The following is an 8,614-nucleotide window of genomic DNA, read 5'->3' as shown; positions in this document are numbered from 1 at the left end:
CTTTTTGAGGTGAAAAGACAAGAGTGATACTGCTCCCAAGTTCCAGGGCTCACCATCTCTGGAATGAGAGCCATTCGTTCCCAAGCCATCACCTGCAATAGCAGAGGAAGAAAGAGAGTAACCTACTCTGTGGACTGAGAGATGGGTCCTTGGGGCCCACTGTCTGAAATGATGAAATATGGCCTGAACTTTAGGGGTGGTGAATGCTGGCACTTCACACAGACAGCATCAGCCTAGGTGCAAGGCAAGCTAGAGTACACCAATGGAGCATGACCATTGCAAGCCTAGGAAATGACGTATACAGGAAGAGGAACGGGGTAGATGGACTGCTGGATAGAAATCTGGGGGTGAAGACCTGAGGAATATCGACTTCAAAATAATCTAAAATGTGACTCAGCAGGTAACACACTTGCTGTGCGAGGACCAGAGCTCAGCTTCCCAGAAACCACAACAGGAAAGCAGGTAAACCAGGCAGCCAGCCCGTAATCTCAGCCCGAGAAAGACGGAAACTGCCGATCCCCAGACCAAGGTGGCCAGCCTGGCTAGCCGAGCCAGGGAATTCTGGGTGCTAGTGGGAGACCCTGTCCCAGAGTATAAGGAGTCAAGCAATCAAGAAAGACACCTAACATCAAATGATGGCCTCTACACAAGCGCACATGCAACACACTCACACATACGCACACACACACACACACACACACACATACATGAACATGCATGCGCACACACCAAAAGGAACATAACTAAAAGGAACATAACTAAAAAGCCTCTATTCATAACAATGGGCTTCAAAGCAGAACTACTAATCGTTAAAGTTTGCAAGCGCTAATGAGCAATATTGTGCCCAATATCTGGTTTCAATTGCAACAAGTACAACCCTTCAAGGAGCACATCCCTGCCTTCAAATCCACCACACAGCATCCTCGGGAGAAGACTGGGAAATGGAGCATCCCAGATAAAAGCAAAATCTTAAGCACACTTTTTGTGGCCATAACCAAAGCCATCAATTGCAAGTGTGTGTGTGTGTGTGTGTGTGTGTGTGTGTGTGTGTGTGCACGTGAGCGCACACACGCAAGCACAAACAACAACAAAAACCTTCTTGAATGACATCCCCAACTCCATGTATGACCTGACCCTAAATAGCAGCCTCTTTGTCCATTCCTGTGCCCAAGTCACAATAAAAATGCTGTGCCCGTCACACCACACATTGTATTTGGCTGTTGCTCATTAATCTGCCTCTCATTTCCCTCCCACTCTCCTGAAATTCCAGAGGCTAGGGTGACTGTTCCACACAGCAAATACTGCCCTCAGAGCAGGCACACATTAATAATAATTCTATGTGGTGTCATGGGAGCCCACAGGCTCTTAGCTACATTTATTGGAAAAATTAAGTTGGTAGGGTTTCTCGACACCTTCCCCAGCTCCATCCTACCCAAAGATCTTTACTTAAGTGAACATGGAACTTTTGTAAAGATAAGTCACAGGGATCCAAGGACTAGCCTTGTTTTTTCATTCACTCCTCACCAAGACAACATAATAAACACAGCCTCAGAGGCTCCCACTCTCCAAACCATCCCAAATGCTGAAGTGCCCACCTCCTGGTGCTTCCAAGCATAGACAGTTACTCCTTTTCTGTATTCTCTGAAATTCTAGTCAAACAGTCATTTTCCACTACGAGCTGCTACTAACGGGGTTGTGATAAGCCAGATGAGCAAAGTTTATTCCATAATCCACTAATAATCACTGAGCTTTTTAACAACAACAACAACAAAAAAAAAAGAATAACAGCAAACGATTGAGCGGGAGAGGGGTTCAACATCTGTTTTCTCCATTCTTGTTTGGGGCGCTGTTAGATGTCCTTGTGCCCTTTCATAAGTGACTAATAGGAAAGATACAAGAGTAATAGGAAACACAACTTGACGCAACTTCATTGACGGTTGGTTCCAGTTAGCAGTCGCTCTTTAAACTGCCCGACATAAAAGCACACGTTTTAGGGGGGAAAAGTTGACCCCAAAACTGCTTCATAAAATAAAGCATTTCATTTTTCAAAGCGTTAGGATTATTTGAGAAGCCCTTGTACTAAAAAGCCCCGCGAGTTCTGTTGTGTGTGTGTGTGTGTGTGTGTATGTGTGTGTGTATGTGTGCGTGTGTTTAAAGAGAGAAAGTTAAAAGTCTCCACCTTAAATATCAGAGACTAGAGACTTTATAGTACAATAAGTGTCAGAAATAAAATGTAACTCCTTTCAAAGTCATATAAAAAGCAAGTCTCTGTAAAGGTTTTTCTTTCCAACAGCGAAGCATGAAGTTCAAATCATAGCAAATGGTTATGATGGGATTTCTCTAAAGGTGGCCAGACAGTCACATCAGCCCAGACTTCAGACTTCTGGGTGCTCTGGCTGCTAAGGACAAGTCCTCAACTACCTGTCAGCCACTCACTTCATTTGGTTAAGGAAATCTTATATGGTTTGAAATAAGATAACAAATTCAAAAGACTAGTGAAAACAAAATGCTTTTTAATATTCCATTCTTCAAAAAGGGACAATGCAGAGAAAAGGCAAAAATTGCCAGCAGTGCTGATTTGGCACGGGAGGGTGGGTGTTTAAGTCCCCCGTCATAAGATGTTCCTGTCCCCTTCTCTCAGAGTTCCCAAATCCCCCATCTCCTTGGTTTAGTATCCAAAGCCTTAAATAATGGATAATTCTTTTTCTGATCTTGGCCTCAATTTATAACAGACAACCGGGAACTTTCCAATTCTCAGAGTTTTGGGACAAACAAGCAAGTGCCAGCTGGCCACCAGCCGCAGGCAAAGGGTCTGTGCCTCCTGCTTATCCATAACTCTGATTCGAACCTCATGCTGAAAATGGCCTAGAACAACCTACTGCTTACAGAAACACATCATAAGAAATAGAGTGCAGCCTTCCACCATTAGCATTGGGTACTGTGTGGCATGAACTTGTAGTTCTGGAGGCTGTGGAGGCTGACAGGAGATCCTTTGGGCCTAGGAGCAAAGTGAGTCCTCATCCCCAAAGAGAAACACACACAAACTCACATACACACACACACACACACACACACACACACACACACGTACATTCACACACTCACAACACACACTCACACATACACACATATATTCACACCAGATACACATTCATACACACACATACACTCACATGCACACCAGACACACATGCACATACTACATACTCACACACTCACACAACACACACAGACTCACACAACACATATACTCCCACAAAACACACACTCCAACACAACACACATATTCACACTAAACACATACAAAACATTCATACAGTACACACACAACACATAAACACACACCAAATTTCCCACTAAGCAAACGCAGTTCTTTTCTCAAATACACAAAAGGGCATGATTTCTTTATACAGATGACTGATTTGGTTTGGGGATTTGGCTTATTTCCTTCTCCATATCCTACCTCCTTCTCCTTCTCCTCCTCCTCCTCCTCCTCCTCATCTTCCTCCTTCTCATCATCTTCCTCCTCCTCCTCATCTTCCTCCTCCTCCTCTTTTTCCTCCTCCTCCTCCTCCTCATTTTCCTCCTCCTCCTTCTCCTCCTCTTCCTCCTCATTTTCCTCCTCCTCCTCTTTCTCTTCTTCCTCCTCCTCCTCCTCTTCCTCCTCTTCCTCCTCCTCCTCTTCCTTCTCCTTCTCCTTCTTTTTCTTTTGTGATTTTATTCATCAGTGGTGAGTGTAGACACACATGAATACCACAAGCAAACATGGAGGTCAGAAGACCTAAAGTCCATTCTGTCCTCTTCCCATTTGGGAACCAAGCATTGCACTCACATTGTTATGCTTGGCTGCAAGTGCCCTGGCCCAGTGACCCATCACTCCAATCCTCCAGCCCACATTTTCTATAGCAATAACTTTCTTTTAAAATCAGGGAGGGTGTGGTGGCACATGTTGGAAATTGTAGCACTGTGGAAAGAAAACTAGGCAGATCGGTGGGGGGGGGGGGGGGGGGGGGGGGGGGGGGGGCGCCTAGCCTACCTAACTTTGGAGCACTGGCCTGCTTGTCCCTTGGTTAGGCTAGTCCTGGGGCCCCGTCTGCTCAAATAAAGTAATTTAATCTTTAAAAATTAAAAGTGACGGACTCCTGAGGAACCACACCCACAATTGTCTCTAGCCTCTTGAGAAACAAAGAAGCAAAGAAATAAAGAAGGAAACCAGTCAAAGGTAGGGATGGAAAATACCTATTCCAATCTGAAAAACTGAGGTGAGCTGAACAAGAAAGGCTGGTGCTCAGCACACCCAAAGCCCCAGCTGCAGCTCAAGCCCGCCAAGACACTGCCAAGCCTGCCACGTCCTCACACGCCAGGGGCAGCTTGCTTTCTCTCCTACAGAGATAATGGGCTTTTCAGCACTTGTACCAAATTACTGACAGAAGGACCTATTTCCCCTTCCCGTGAAAGCAACCGATAGTGACAGAAGCAAGAATCGCTTTAACCACTAAATTATACATCGAAGAGGACGAAGGGTTATATGAAACTCCTACAGAATTCCACTGCAAAGTCCTTCCCAGCTCAAACTTTGTACGAATGGGCTAACAAAAGCATCTGACCTGAAATTTTCCTCCCTGGATCTTTTTGTGGTTTCTGCCTCAGTACTACTGCCTTACTAGCATAATATTTTTCTCTCTTTAAAAAAAGGTAATTTTTTAAAAAAAAAAAAAAAGGTAATTTTATTTTTTTTAATCATGTATATCCGTATGTGTCTGTGCTTTTTGTTTGAGAGATCATAAAGTTGGAAGGGTAACAGAGGATCTGGGAGGAGTTAAGGGAAGAGAAAGAATACAATTTAAATATTTAAAAAAAAAAAACTTAAGCCGGGCTGTGGAGGTGCACGCCTTTAATCCCAGAACTTGGGAGGCAGAAGCAGGCAGATTTCTGAGTTCGAGGCCAGCCTGGTCTACAGAGTGAGTTCCAGGACAGCCAGGGTTACACAGAGAAACCCTGTCTCGAAAAACAAAAAAAACAAAAACAAAAATAAGACAGGTATAGGGGTGCATGTCTTTGATTTTGCAAGGAAGATATAGATCTCTTTGAGTTTGACCAGCCTGGTCTACATAGTAAGTTCCAGAACAGCCAGGGCTATGTAGAGAAACCCTCTCTCCAATAAAAATAAAAATAAAATAAAGGTTTAAATACATTTAAAAATAGTAATTTTACTTTTTAATCATGCATGTCTGTGTTTTTTCCTGTGTATGGGTATGTCCATGTGAGTGTAAGTATCCATGAAGGCCAGAAGAGGGCACTAAATGTCCAGGAGCTGGTTGTAAACTGCTCTGTGTGGGTGCTGAGAACTAGACTCAAGTCTTCTGCAGGAACAGCGAGTGCGCTTAACTGCAGAGCCATCTCTCCAGCCTGACACACAAACACACACCCATATTATTTTTCATTAGCATTGCAATTAAGAAGCATAGCTAATTGTTGTGGAATTACCAAATATTGAAAGGTCTCTTATTTGGCCCTCTTCGTTTTTTGAGAATGAATCAACCATGTAACTGGCTCGGTTAGGAATAACGTTCCTGTTTTAACATTGCCATACATATTACCACAATGACCACAGTGTCTAGTTCCAAATTATTGTCATTTTCCCTGGTAATCTTTGTGCCCAGCTCACAGCTATCCACAAGTGGAAGCTTAACAAATACTATCAGGTGATGGGTGTGCTCAATTATAGGATATTCAAAACTGCCCTATTTTTAAGTCTCTCAAACAGCAAAACTATCATAGCCTTTACGTACACCTTAGCTCAACGTCTGACCAGTTCACTTGAGAAGCACACTAGCGTGCAATCAAAGCTCAGAAAGCGGCTGAAAAATCTCTCCCCTCTCATGGATCATCCCTGTCTTCTCAGAACACAAAACACAAAGTCAACATCCAATACGAAGTGAATTAAAAGACAGTGTCCTGAAACTGGCACTTTCCGACATCAAAACTTAGACAAACTTCAAAATCCAAATTCTAGGATAATTGCTGGGCAAAAGAAAACCCACATTATTTAAGGGAATCATCCATGATGGAAGACAGAAGACACAGATGCATGCCCATGCATGTCTATGTGCATGAGTGTGTAAGCATGCATTCGCGAGTACACACACACACATTATTCAAAGTAAACCAAGAGTTAAAGTTATAACTATATTGCCAGGTAAATCTCATAATTGCTATTCCTAGCTAAGTATTCTAAGTGTTCCCTCAACATTTTCATGGTCACAGTTTATCATGAAGCAGGAATGGGGTAGTGACCTGCCACCAGTGTCGCCTGGTGTGTCCAACCGGGAGAATAGGGAACGAGGGATATGTGTGTTGCTTTAGAACAAAAGAATTCATTTCATCGCTCGCCTTTAACCGCCGGACAAAATGGCTTCTGGTGTGGAACTGTGTGATAAATGTACCCCCCTCCAGTTCTTTATTGCCTCTGTAAATCACAGGACTGACAGCAGTTAATAAGAAAAGCTTTTGAGTGGTTTTGAAGTTTGGCTTTGTACAAATAAAGTCTCATATTAAAGATTTTGCTAGTCTTCAAGGTGTACAAAAAGCAGCATGCACAGCCTTTCCAAGCTTTTAACCACAGGTCTCCTTTTTTTTTTTTCTTCAGATTTTTGTACTTAGGGGAGGAGAAAAAAAGAAAGAAAGAAACCCTTCCAGACACACACGTTGGAAAAATACAAACAAATTCAAGTTTAAACGGCTCCCTATGCTTGGGGTGTTGCTGGTGCCACCGAAATGACAAACTTGTAGATTGCATAATCTGGAACTTCAGCTAAATACCAGAAAAGACACATGGAAGAGAGGTTGTGACGGGAGATTTATTAGTATGTGCCTGGACATAATTGTACCTTTACCTCATCTAGCCAAAGCAAACTTTGGGTCCAGTGTCTAGATAGACAACTCTAAATCCTGCTGAATTGATCAGCTGCCATCTCAGTCTCAAGTCCCGGGTGCTGGAATTCTGAAAACATATTTCAGAGCATAATTGACAGTAAAGGGAGTGGAGTGGGTACTTCCTCTCTGAGTGGCCCCGTTATCCGTGGTGCTCCGGATACCTGCCCCCAGCAAGCCTCAGACTCCTAAAGGGCAGATTCCATTATCTGAGAGATTCTAAGGACAAAGCTGAGACACAAAAGGCAAGCCATGTCTTTCCCTGATTATCACCAAGTCCCCTGTGGAGCCCCAAACAGGATCAGACTCATTCTTCTCAAAAGACCGCACTCACTTTACAGTGCAAAGACATATGATTTTTGAATGCATTTTTCCGTGGCAGAGAACTGAGGAGCTTGGAACCCATGTATACAGCTGAGTAACTGTCTGAACAGTAGAAACTAGGAAGCTCACCATCTGGGTTCTGTGATGCTTCCGAACAAGCAACGGGAACAAATAAAAATCTGATAATTCATATTTTCTACCTGGGGCTGAGTTGGCTTCTTGTTAAACATCAGGTTACAGGGGCAAGACACTTGCTAACTTTACTGAGGGGTATGGGGGGGTATGTATGTGTGTACACATCCATGTGCATATACGCAGGTGCATGTGTGCATACCATGCATACATGCATGTAGAAGCCACCTTTCATAGCAACACATCTCCATATCCCCACTTTGACAATGGGATCTTAATTAGCTGGCATTTTACTGAAACACTTAGGTAGACCTGATAGTGTCCTTACATGCCTTGCTTCATCGGAGACCCTGGCACGTTTTTATTAATGGACTCCACTAGAGAGTCAAGAGTGAATTATGCCTAACATTCCAGTTTGGTTTTTTTCTCTTTCTAGTACTAACTCTGAGCAATGCTTTCCAAATCCATTTTCCTTAACTCATCATCTAATGTGAATAAGAATGAACAAGTAGCCATAGTCTTCTAGACCTCTTTATGGAGATTTCTGACCTCAGAAGACTGTGACTAGAGTCCCTGAGGCTGTCGACAGGACAGGAGCCCCAGCAGCTCAAGTCAGTGTCGATGCTTGTCATCCAACCATCTCTACCTTCAGTACAGAGGTGACTGGCCACCTGAGTTCCAGACCAGCATGTGTGCCATGCACGCCAGATATTCCCATAACAGCAAGAGCCACTCTCAACCTGAATTATTGCCAGGAATGTCCTTGACTCTCTAGTGGAGCCCATTAATAAAAACGTGCCAGGGTCTCAGACGAAGCAAAGCATGTAAGGACAATATCAGGTCTACCTTATGGGTGCAGTCAGGTGAAATGTCCACACACCCCCCACCCCACCCCATTCATAGACAGCACACTTGACAGTCAAGAACCTGAGAAAGGCAAGTGGGGTTGCACCCAGCTGTAATCCGAGAATTTGAAAAGCCTAGAGGCAGGAGGATCAAAAGTCCACAGTCCCACCTAAGCGACATAGTGAATGGGCTACATAATGAGAACCTATCTCAAAAAAAAAAAAAAGTTTTTAATTAAAAAAAAAAAAAAACCTGAGAGCAAACAAAAGCAAATGGGTAAGCACTGGATTTAGAACCCACAGTCAAAAAGGACCAGAAGGAGCTGGAGGACTGGTTAGCTTGGCAGCTCTGCTTTGAGCAAGCTCTGCTTTGTCAAGGG

The 8,614-nt window shown here is 43.6% G+C and overlaps 1 long non-coding RNA gene across 1 annotated transcript; it reads left to right on the top strand.

Moving 5' to 3' along the window:
* Window positions 1-322: 322 nt before the first annotated feature.
* Window positions 323-7,452, top strand: LOC116068032. The gene is made up of 2 exons (XR_004109409.1): window positions 323-462; window positions 6,650-7,452. It is a non-coding gene; the product is annotated as an uncharacterized LOC116068032 (long non-coding RNA).
* The last annotated feature ends 1,162 nt before the right edge of the window (window positions 7,453-8,614 follow it).

The sequence above is a fragment of the Mastomys coucha genome, unplaced genomic scaffold (assembly GCF_008632895.1).
Source record: "Mastomys coucha isolate ucsf_1 unplaced genomic scaffold, UCSF_Mcou_1 pScaffold22, whole genome shotgun sequence".
Lineage (NCBI taxonomy): Eukaryota > Metazoa > Chordata > Mammalia > Rodentia > Muridae > Mastomys > Mastomys coucha.
Note: the sequence above shows the minus strand (reverse complement) of the source record. Positions and strands in the feature narration are given on the sequence as shown.